Source organism: Sus scrofa, chromosome 2 (genome assembly GCF_054392235.1).
Source record: "Sus scrofa isolate SSC_HxYL_T2T_F1_AM1 chromosome 2, Sscrofa_HxYL_maternal_Yorkshire_Landrace_v2.0, whole genome shotgun sequence".
Lineage (NCBI taxonomy): Eukaryota > Metazoa > Chordata > Mammalia > Artiodactyla > Suidae > Sus > Sus scrofa.
In genome coordinates this window covers 9,227,804-9,239,118 of record NC_139384.1, presented here as the reverse complement: position 1 = coordinate 9,239,118, position 11,315 = coordinate 9,227,804, and the positions used below count along the sequence as shown (strand labels likewise).

Here is an 11,315-nt window from a genome sequence, read left to right as displayed (position 1 = left end):
CAATAGGAACTCCTGTGCAAACAGGTTTCTAAGGAAACATTTAGGATCAGGGAAAAGCCTATGACCTGACCGGTAGATGAATCCCTGGGAAGGAGAGCTGTAAGCTTTCTCCTGGGGTTTAAACCAAAGCTCCTGAAGATGAAAAGCCACAGCAACTTCTAAGCTCCGCAGTCTTTCATCTGAATCCCTGTGCCTGGCTGCTTTAATTCTCCCTCCTTCCGTGCTGGCTCTTGATAAATGCTCACTGAGTGAATAGATGTGATGCGTCCCATGTACAACAAGTCCTTTGGGGAAAGGGGTCAAATCCCAATCAGCTTTAAATCTCGAGACACTTAATCCATCGTATGAGAAACAAATGCCGCAGTAGAAACACTGTGAGAAGCTAGCATCTGCTCCCAAAAGGGCGAGAGAGGAGTATGCAGCCATGTGAGTGCTGGGAAGGCAGCCAGAAGCTCCTGCCATCATCTCTCTATTTTACATGCCAAGTGTAGTGTGCTGAGGACTCTCTGGGTCCCCAGTGGATGTGAGGTGTAACAGAAGCCCCTTACTGTGCGAGGTGAACGGGGGGTGCCTGGAGCACGAGAGGGCACACAGAAGGGGCAGTGAGCCCAGTCCCGGAGGCTCGGGGGGCCTGGGGTGATGACGCCAAGGCTCAGAAAAACGGGGGGCAGGACGAGTGTGGAAGAACATTGCAAAGCCAGAAGCAGAGCGTCATGAATCTGGATACCCGAAAGCCTGACAGTACGCCTGGGGCGAAAGATCCACCCAGGGGGTGCCGAGATGGAAGAAGGTCTCGGCAGCCTCAGGAGCTCCGCCAACGATGTGAACTTCACCCTGAAAGCCAAGAGACGTCCCTGAAGAAGTTGAAGCAGGAGAGGAATATGATCTGACTTTTATTTTAGACTGGCCTCTACCTGAAGCTCACTCCATCCACAGAAGACAAGGTCTGAGACAGGCAGACCAGGTAGGAGGGGTTTGTAGGAAAGCATGAGAACCTAAAATGTCAGGGATGGAGGAGCTCCCGTCGTGGCGCAGGGGAAGCGAATCCGACTAGGAACCACGAGGTGGCAGGTTCAATCCCTGACCTCACTCGGTGGGTTAAGGATCCGGCGTTGCTATGAGCTGTGGTGTAGGTCACAGACACGGCTCGGAACTGGCGTTACTGTGGTGTAGACCAAGTGCTGTAGCTCCGATTCGACCCCTAGCCTGGGAATCTCCATATGCCGCAAGAGCAGCCCTTCAAAAAAAAAAAGCAAAACATGAAATGTCAGGGATTTTAGGGAAGGAGGGTGATGGGTGTGGAAACCGGACGGTTAGGGAGCTGATCAGAGGCGGAGAAAACTTGACTCAGGTTGCAGCTGACAGGGTGAAGGGAGGCAGAGGTGGGCCCAGGGCTGGAAAGCAGGCTTGAGAAGCAGCAGCCCTGAGGGGGTGCTCAGAGAGTCCAGAGGGAGACAAATGAAGAGCCCAGGCCAGGTCCTTGGGAAATTCTGCCATTTGTGAAGTCGTGGGAAGAGAGGTGGCTACAAGGGGTCTGGAAGGGAGGGCAAAGCCGTCCTAGCCACGCAGACAAAGGAGAAAGCACCAGACCCAGGAAGGAAGGGGCTTCTGGGAGGGAGAGGGCACAGCACCAGCGTCCGAGGCAGCCCTGGGCAGAGTGACACGTGAGCCAGACCTGCTCCTCCGGGTGGAGGGGGGAGTGGTGCCCATGGGTGGGGCACTGGAGTGCATGGGAAATGAGCCCTAAGAGGGGACCCTTTCCAGCAGGTTGTCTCTACAGGGACACCACCACAGAGAGAGGCGGGAGGGGCTGAAGGAGGGTGTCTTTAAAGGGGGAGGGACGTGGCCATATTTATTTGCCAAAAGGAGATGCCAGGATGGAAGTGGGGTGCCTGGGAGATCAGGGGTGCCTGGGAGATCAGGGGTCACTGATGGAGGTGAGGGAAGGGGGTGCACAGAACCCCTGGGAGGCTGATGCCAGGACGGAGGAGGTGGGGGGAGGTCCATGGGGCAAAGAGACAGGAAACCCCATGACAGGCAGTGACTCTACAGCTGGTTGGTGGCACGTGGGATGCAGGCTGGGTGAAGATTTCAACATTTCAAGCAAAGCTAGGCTATTCCTCTTGAATACCGTCCCTAATTTCTATGAAATCTGATTTTTTTTTTTTTGTCTTTTTTTTTTTAGGGCCACACCTGCGGCATATGGAAGTTCCCAGGCTAAGGGTCAGTTTGGAGCTGCAGCTTCCGGCCTACACTGCAGCCACAGCAACGTGGGATCTGAGCCGCATCTGCGACCTATACCACAGCTCACAGCAATGCCAAATCCTTAACCCATTGAGCAAGGCCAGGAATCGAACCTGCGTCCTCATGGATACTAGTCAGATTCATTTCCACCGAGCCATGAAGGGAACTCCGAAATCTGATTTTTGAATGTTTTGCAACTACCTCGAATAGAATAAGCCCCAAACCTGGGGCCCCAATTGAGCTCCCTACCACCAGGATTCCACACCCCACAGCTCCTTCTCCCTCTCACCTCCTCCTTCATGTGGTCTCCCCTCGGAAGAAAACATTTCCTTCAGAGGCTCGAAAATACTTTTTCATGGAGTTCCCCTTGTGGCACAGCAAAAACGGTTCCAACTAATATCCATGAGGATGTGGGTTCCATCCCTGGCCTCGCTCAGTGGGTTAAGGATCCAGTGTTGCCATGAGCCGTGGTGTAGGTCACAGACATGGCTCGGAACTGGCATTGCTGTGGCTGTAGGCCAGCTGCTGTAGCTCTGATCCGACCCCTGGCTTGGGAACTTCCATATGCCACATATGCAGCCCTAAAAAGCAATGAAAGAAGGAAAGAAAGAAAAAAAGAAAGAGAGAGAGAGGAAGGAAGGAAGGAAGGAAGGAAGAAAAGACTTTTTCCTAAATTCTGATGGATCTTCACTAGAAGTAGATACTAACCCTTAAGTTCCAAGTGTCCGGTCTCTGCCCCACCCTGAACCCCAGGTTGAACAGATACCATCCTATCAGCATGGAAACGTTCCACAGGTAAAAGCCCTGTGTACAGAGAAGCCCTGGAGAATCCTTTGGAAGCAGTCAATTATTCTTCTAGAGTAAGTGCATTTCCCACAGGCTTTTCAAGCAGCTGAAAGGAGAACTTGAATTTCTAGGTCCTAGAGAGGGAGGGGCTGGGCGACTGGGGTCCCCAACCAGCTTCCTCGTGTGACTTCGGGCCCAGGAAGGCAAGGTCATCTGTGGCGGCTGCCCCGAGCCTCAGGTTTGCACGGAGGTATCATTATTACGATTAAGGGTATCATCCTTTAAATCCCCACTACCATCGCTCACCTGCGTTTGAAGGGGAGACGGACCCTGCCCGGGCTTGGCTGGTGACTTCCTGGCGTTTATCCTGGTCCTTGCGTTCCAGGGCTGAAGGCTGGGGTGTATTCTAACAACAAGGACAAGGAGGGTTACACACACATCAAACCATCCAACCAACAGATGTTTCTCAAATGCCTACTCTATAAAAACCGGAGGCCCCGCCTTCTGCCCCAGCCCAGCCCACCCTGGTTTGGAAGCTCTGCTCCTAGAAGAGATAACGGGGTCTTAAAAAGGGAGCCGGCGTCAGCTGAAAGACCTCCTTCTGTGAATGTCCAGGGACCATCATACAAAGGGGACAGTGCCCTCTCAGGTTCAGCAGACCCAGGCCCTGTCCTCAAGGGCGTGCCACAGCAGAAGAAAGAGATAAGGCACACTGCACACGGAAGGACAAGAGGCTGTCGAGGGAAGATGTGTAGGAAGGAGGGTGGGATTTGCTGCCCACTGTGCCTCTTTTCTCTGTACCACACGGAACTGGACGCCACGGGGCAGGCGTTCCAACCCGGGGACTGAACTCCACTAAGAGTTCCTGCAGCCCACGTGGTAGATTTCCAACCTGGGGTCACCCCATCTCAGAATAGGGGTTCCCACCAGGAAGGCAAGACGACCTGGGGCCCGGGACCCCCTGGCCAACCCCAGGATCCTATCCAACAGGAACCTGGAAACCAGTTCAAAGAGAACCGGGTCACCATCAGCAGTTTCCATGGGCTGTTCTTTTCACATGTCAATCAAGCGGAATTTCATCCCGAGAAATTACTCTTTCTCGGGAGAAAGTAACTTGGAGATTGATGAATGAAATGAGATTGGATCTTGGACTTCAAGTTGGTGAATTTTTTTGTCTTTTTTTTTTTTTTTTTTTTTGCCTTTTCTAGGGCCGCACCTGCAGCACATGGAGGTTCCCAGACTAGGGGTCCAATCGGAGCCGTAGCCACCAGCCTACACCACAACTCATAGCAACGTGGGATCCGAGCCATGGATCCCACAGCTCACGGCAACACCAGATCCTTAACCCACTGAGCAAGGCCAAGGACTGGACCCACAACCTCATGGTTCCTAGTCGGATACGTTAACCACTGAGCCCTGACAGGAACTCCTTGGTGAATTTTCTTATTCATGCTTTCTTCTTACAGAGGGTCTAATCTCACCATAAGTAACAAGCAAATCGCTCACTAGACTTTCCTAGGGGCCAGGGCCATAAATTATTTGTCTTTGTATCTCTGTTTGTCTAACCCAGGTTCTCTAGAAATGGTTGTCGCTTGGATAGAAGACTGATGAGGGAAGGAAGGAAAGAAGGAGAGGGGAGGGGAGGTAGGAAAAATAGCAACCGGTGGCATGAAAACTGAGACACAGAGAGCCTAAGTAACTGGCCCAAGATTGCACAGCTGGGGAGTCACAGAGCTGGGATTTGAACCCAGGCCATCTGGTTCACGAAACCGCCTTCAAAACTGTTAAACCACCCACTCATGGTTTGCAGCAAATATTGGAAAATACAAAAGAAAAAAAAAAAAAAGTCCAAGGCAAAATTACCAGAATATCTAAAATAAGAAGGTATCCTAAAGAAAGGATGGTTCTTAGCTAAATATACAGATTGTCTCACCGTGTCCTGTTGGCATAACGTGCAGCCAAAACCAGAGTGCGTGAGAGATCACAGAGTGATATTACCAAACCAGCAAAACAAAGACTCTGTAGTAGCCGGACTGGATACATTTGGTTTCCATTCACTTTAGCGGAGGAAAATAATCCAATCATCAAGCCAATGGTTTTGTGATACAAACACAAGGTGAAGCTGCAACCATCCAAACAAGTCACACTGCCTGAAAATCCTATGCTCCCTCTAAAAACGTAAACCTCAGGAGGAAGCTATTATTAATTCCGGCCGTACCCGCGTGGAGATTCCAATTCAATCCCCTGAGATGAATATGAAGACACTGTAGGATTCTAAGCTGTATCTTGTTAGGAACAGACAACCATGCCCAGCGAAAACTTTCAGAGAGAACAATTCTTTCCCAGCCACCATTCTGGTGCTTTCCTCAATGCAGAGGATGAGGGAAATAAAGGAACCCAAGGTGGGGACGGGGAAAGCGAAAAAGACATGAAATTAAACAGCGTGAAGGTTTTAATTGCTCTTAAAGCTGTTTCTGTTAAAAGGTTCGTCTCTGTGGAAAATTCTGTCCTAGGTAACGTGTGAGCTTCGAAAAGATTAAAATCCAGCAGTGGGATTGCTTCTGATGTCCCAGAAGATGGACCCAAAGCATCTAAGCCAAGCGAGGGACAGAACTAACAACTTCTGCTGACGTGTCCTGAGCGGATCCAAGAAGAGACCCAGAGGCCTGACGTGGAGAATGTCCTGCTGTGTCACACTGGACAATTGGCATCGTCATTCCAGGACGTGACCACTGTGTGGCAGGAAAGGACGTGAAGGAAGGGCAGGCTGTGGTCAAAGAATTCATTGGAGCCACTCCAGAAAAGAGAGGATGTGGGGGGGTCATTCTCCCAGGCCCTCCAAGACCCCAGACACTGGTGTTTTACATCTAAAAGCACAGGGAGGCGTTCCCATCGTGGCTCAGTGGAAACGAATCTGATGAGTATCCAAGAGGATGTAAGTTCGATCCTTGGCCTCGCTCAGTGGGTTAAGGATCCAGCGTTGCTGTGACTGTGGTGTAGGCCAGTGACGACAGCTCTGATTCGACCCCTAGCCTGGGAAGCTCCATGTGCTGAGGGTGCGGCCCTAAATAAAACAAAATTAAATTAAATTAAATTAAAGGCACAATGAAATGTGCAGAGAAAACTGCCGCATAACTATATTTCCATGCAGAAAGGCAGAGATCTGATTCGTTCTTCACTCCACGTAAAATAGTTACTAGGTGAGGAATCACAGGAGTTATTACTGTCCACGCCGCTGGGTTACTAAAGTGAATCACGACTTCCTGGGCAAGAAGATTTACCGAACTTTTTCTTCTAACCATGAGATCATGTTTTTTGCCCAACAGTTTGGTAAAAAAGAAAAGAGCTCGATAAAAACCAGTAAGGGGGAGTTCCCATGGTGGTTCAGCAGGTTAAGGACCCCACCCCCGACACTGTCTCTGTAAGGATGCGAGTACCATCCCTGGCTTTGCCCAGTGGGTTAAGCATTGCTGTAAGCTGCAGCGTAGCTTGCAGATGGGGCTCAGATCTGGTGGTGCCATGGCTGCGGCGTAGACCTCAACTGCAGCTCCAATTCAATACCTAGCCTAGCAACTTCCATATGCTTCAGTTGAGCCATAAAAAAGAAAAAAGAGAAAACAAAGCAAAGCAAAAATAATAAAGGTATGGAAAAAGCAGGGGCTTTCACATCCATAATGTACATGGATAAGGTCTTTTGGCAGGACGATGGGGAGCAGCTACTAAAATGTCAAATGCCCACACTCCTTTACCCAGAAATTTCTTTTTTTTTTTTAATTTTTAATGATTTTTATTTTTTCCATTATAGTTGGTTAACAGTGTTCTGTTAATTTCTACTGTACAGCAAAGTGACCCAGTCACACATATATAAACATTCTCCCCCACCCCCTTTTTTTTTTTTTTTTTTTTTTTTGCTTTTTAGGGCCACACTCTCGGCATACAGAGGTTCTCACGCTAGGGGTCGAATTGGAGCTAGAGCTGCTGGCCTGCACCACAGCCACAGCAACTCGGGATCCCAGCGGCATCTGCAATCTACACCACAGCTCACAGCAATGCTGGATCCTTAACCCACTGAGTGAGGCCAGGGATGGAACCTGCATCCTCATGGATACCAGTCAGATTCGTTTCTGCTGCGCCACAGTGGGAACTCCTTCTTTTTCTCACATTATCCTCCATCGTGTTCCATCATAAGTGACTAGATGTAGTTCCCTGTGCTATACAGCAGGGTTGCCCAGCCATTTCCTTCCTGGTATCCAAGTGAAATCCTTGAATGTGTGTGTGCTCAGAGTGGCATGTGCCAGGATGTTCATAGACCCGGGAAATGACATGCAATGTAAAATACTTCATCTAAGCTATGCAACATTTCACAACAGAGAGAGAATGAAGCAGATCTCATTTTACCCACACAGACCATCTCCAAAACGTAATGTTAAGGGGGAAAAAAGCAAATTGCAAAACAGCACAGTATGGTCGTATGTATGGTTTCTTTTAACCCACCAAACTATAGAAGTCTGGGCTACTATACAGATATATCCAAGTTGATGCCAAGATAATGGCAGGAGCTAAGGAGGAGCATGCAAGCGGGCTTGGGACAAGGAGAACGTCCCTTGTTTTAATTTGTTTATATAAGTGAACTTCTGGAGTTCCCTGGTGGCGCAACAGGTTAAGGATCCTGAATTGTCACTGCAGTGGCTTGGGTCACTGCTGTGGCGAGGGTTTGATCCCTGCCCCAGAAACTTCTGCCTGCTGTGCGCATGCCGCCCCCCCAAATGCTATATGAAAGTAATTAAAAATTAAATCTTTGGAAATGTGATCTCTAAAAATGTCTTCCCAATCGAGTGTTCATCTGAGTTGGAAGCATTTTACCAGCTGTGATGACTTCAACAAGAGGAGGTCCATGCAGTAAATATTTATTGAGCACCTATTATGGACCAGACACTGTTCTAGACTCTGAGGAATATTACAAATCTGTGCCTTCATCCCACCTTTGGGCAAATATCTGGACAAAACTATAATTCGAAAAGATATAAACGCCTCAATGTTCATAGAAGCACTATTCACAGCAGCCAAGACATGGAAGCAACCTAAATGTCCATTGACAGGTGAATGGATAAAGAAGATGCATACACACACACACACATACACATACACACTGGAATACTACTCGGGCATAAAAAAGAATGAAATAATGCCAATTGCAGCAACATGGATGGTCCTAGAGCTTATCATACTAAGTGAGATAAGCCAAACAAAAAACAAATTATTTTGATATCACTTCTATGTGTAATCTAAAAAAAATCTATAAAAGAACTTACACAATAGAAGCAGACCCACAGACATAGAACACAACCTTATTGTTATCAAAGGGAAAAGTGGGGGGGGGTAAATAAGAAGTTGGGGATTAACACACACACAACTATACACAAAATAGGTAACCAACAAGGATCTACTGCATAGCACAAGGATGCTCAATCTACACTCAATGCTTTGTAATAACCTACCAGGGAAAAGAATCCAAAAAAAAAAAAGATGATGGCTAGACAGATAGATAACTGAATCACTCTGCTGTACCCCTGAAACTAACACTATGTAAATCAACTATACTTCAATAAAATTAATTAAATAAATTAAAGGATTTTCAAAATCGGGCTTCATGGAGTTTATATTCCAAGGCAGTTTATGGTATCATCTCATTTTGCTGGGGAGGGCCTCTGGGAGAGAGGCAGGAGTTGATAAAATACGCCCAGAGGGGAGTGCCCACTGTGGCTCAGCGGTAATGAAACTGACCAGTATCCATGAGGATGCAGGTTTGATCCCTGGCCTCCCTGGCCTTGCTCAGTGGGTTAAGGATCCAGCGTTGCTATGAGCTGTGGTGTAGGTTGCAGACGTGGCTCGGATCCTATGTTGCTGTGGCTGTGGCATAGGCTGGCACCTGTAGCTCCAGCTCATCCCCTAGCCTGGGAACTTCCATATGCTGCAGGGACAGCCCTAAAAAGAAAAAAGAAAAAAAAAAAAAAGTGGAGTAGGCAGGAGCATGACATAGATGGGTGCTGGCAATCTCCTCTAGGCCAGGGGAAGAGGAAGAGGTAGGAATGGGTTGAGGCTTTAGTGCAGGCCCATAACATCAGGCTGGCCCCTCACTACCCTCTCCGTGCCCGCTCCATCCAGCTACACGAGTTGGGGTGTCTGTAGTTGGGCAGCGCCCATGCCACTCCCCAGGCCTCATGGATGTGGCTTGAGAACAAAGTGCGGAAGGAGGAAATGGTACAGCCAAGCGCCAGGCTCTGGTCCGGCTCCTCGGAGCGACCAACGAGAGTTCCCTTCCTGCATGGAGCCACAAAGAATGACAATGGCCGAGAGCCAAGGGGTAGGAGGACACAGGGACAGACAGAGAGAGGAAAGTGAGTGGGAGGAAGTGAGATTAGAGAGAAAAGGAGCTGGTGGAAGAGCCAGCAATGTTCCCCAGCATTCCCCCGTCCCTCCTTTCACCTCTCTGTCCCCAACACCAGGCCACCTGGCCTCCACTTTGCTTCCTGTCTAAGCTGAAAAGGCTAGGGAATAAGGGAGTGTCCCGCTGTGGGAACACATGGGACTAGTATCCATGAGGATGCGGGTTCCATCCCTGGCCTTGCTCTGGGGCATTGCTGTGAGCTGCAGTGTAGGTTGCAAATGAGGCTCAAATCCTGCCCGGCCGCAACTGTGAGGTAGGCCGGCAGCTGCAACTCCAACTTGACCCCTAGCCTGGGAACTTCCACATGCTACAGGTACGGCCCGAAAAAGAAAAAGAAAAAAGGAAAAAAAAAAAAAAAAAAAAGAACAGAGTATAGGGTAGGCGATGTGACTCAAGAGAGGCCCAACATGAAAAAGCAGAACTGAGGTTAAATGATGACCACAGTAATTATTTTGCAATATATGCACAGATCAAATGATGATTTGGTACACCTAAAACTAATACAACGTTCTATGTCGATACAACTGGGAGAAGAAAAAGTGCAATTGAATTTATGGTTTACTCAAGAAATTAAATACATGGTTTAAGGGGAGAGAGTTAAGGAAATCCTAGATCCCAGACCAACCTGCATTTACAGAAGGATGGCAGGAAGGCGGCCCCATGGTACACACAAAGGAATGACTCAATAATCGTGAAATCACAGATAGTCTTGACAGGCCAGTGAGGGAGAGATTTCAGGCCTTCAAATTATCTCTCTTAAGCTCTGGACTGCCCCACCGGCACCCGGCCCAGCCAGCTTCTCTGCGATGCCAGTTCACACGGCTGCTGAAAGGCAGAGGTAATCTGATTGGCCTGGAAAGTCATGTTTGCTAAGGAAGACGGGCTCTGTTGAAGATCAAGGTCAAGTTTGAACCTGTTCTTCTCAAACCTACGTGCTGTCCCTCAGAGAGCCTGACAGCGAGACACACAGGGTGGTGTGAGCAGCTCTGCAGAGCTCCGATGATTTATGAGATCCAAGCGGGTTTGCAACTGCCAAGCCCAGCTGCCCAGAGTGGATATCAAGCTAAAGAGCCACTTCCACTTCATTTCTTTTCCACTTTGACTCAGAGAATCCACCGGGAGATTCCTGACCCACCAGGTCCCATCGTAAATCCTCCTTTCATCTCACCCTCAGCTGGAAAGTCCTTCCCAGCTCAGGAGCCTGTTTCCCGTGGACAAGAAACCAGCCCAGGGCCCCTGGGTCAGCTGCCTTTGCTGGCAATGCTGTTCTCTCTTGGCAGTTGTAGGTGGACATTGCTCAAATACATGGCATCACTGTGTTTTTTTTTTTTGGCTTCGTCCGCGGTATGCGGAAGTTCCCGAGTCACAGCAGTGACCCTGGTGGATCCTTAACCCCTAGGCCACCAGGGAACTCCAATCACTTTAAAACACATAATTCCATACCCACTTCCCCAGGAGATTTCTGATCGCAATGCCTCCAAATCTGATTTTTTTTTTTCTTTTCAGGGCCCCACTTGCGGTATATGGAGGTTCCCAGGCTAAGGGTCAGATTGGAGCTACAGCTGCCAGCCTATACCACAGCCACAGCAACGCCAGATTTGAGCTGCATCTGTGACCTACACTGCAGCTGGAGGCAACGCCAGATCCTTAACCTGCTGAGCGAGGCCGTGGATCAAATTGAGGACTCGAACCTTCATCCTCATGGATACTAGTTGGGTTCTTACCCCACTGAGCCACAATGAGAACTCCTGCTTGCTTGCTTGCTTTTCTTTTTCTTTTTCTTTTTTTTCTTTTTCTTTTTTTTTTTTTTTTCCCGGATCTAGAAAGTCTTTGCCCA

At 48.8% G+C, this 11,315-nt stretch overlaps 1 long non-coding RNA gene across 1 annotated transcript; it reads left to right on the top strand.

Moving 5' to 3' along the window:
- Nucleotides 1-489: 489 nt before the first annotated feature.
- On the top strand, nucleotides 490-8,671 carry LOC146405081 (uncharacterized). Its single transcript, XR_014836904.1, has 2 exons — nucleotides 490-964; nucleotides 5,544-8,671. It is a non-coding gene; the product is annotated as an uncharacterized LOC146405081 (long non-coding RNA).
- The last annotated feature ends 2,644 nt before the right edge of the window (nucleotides 8,672-11,315 follow it).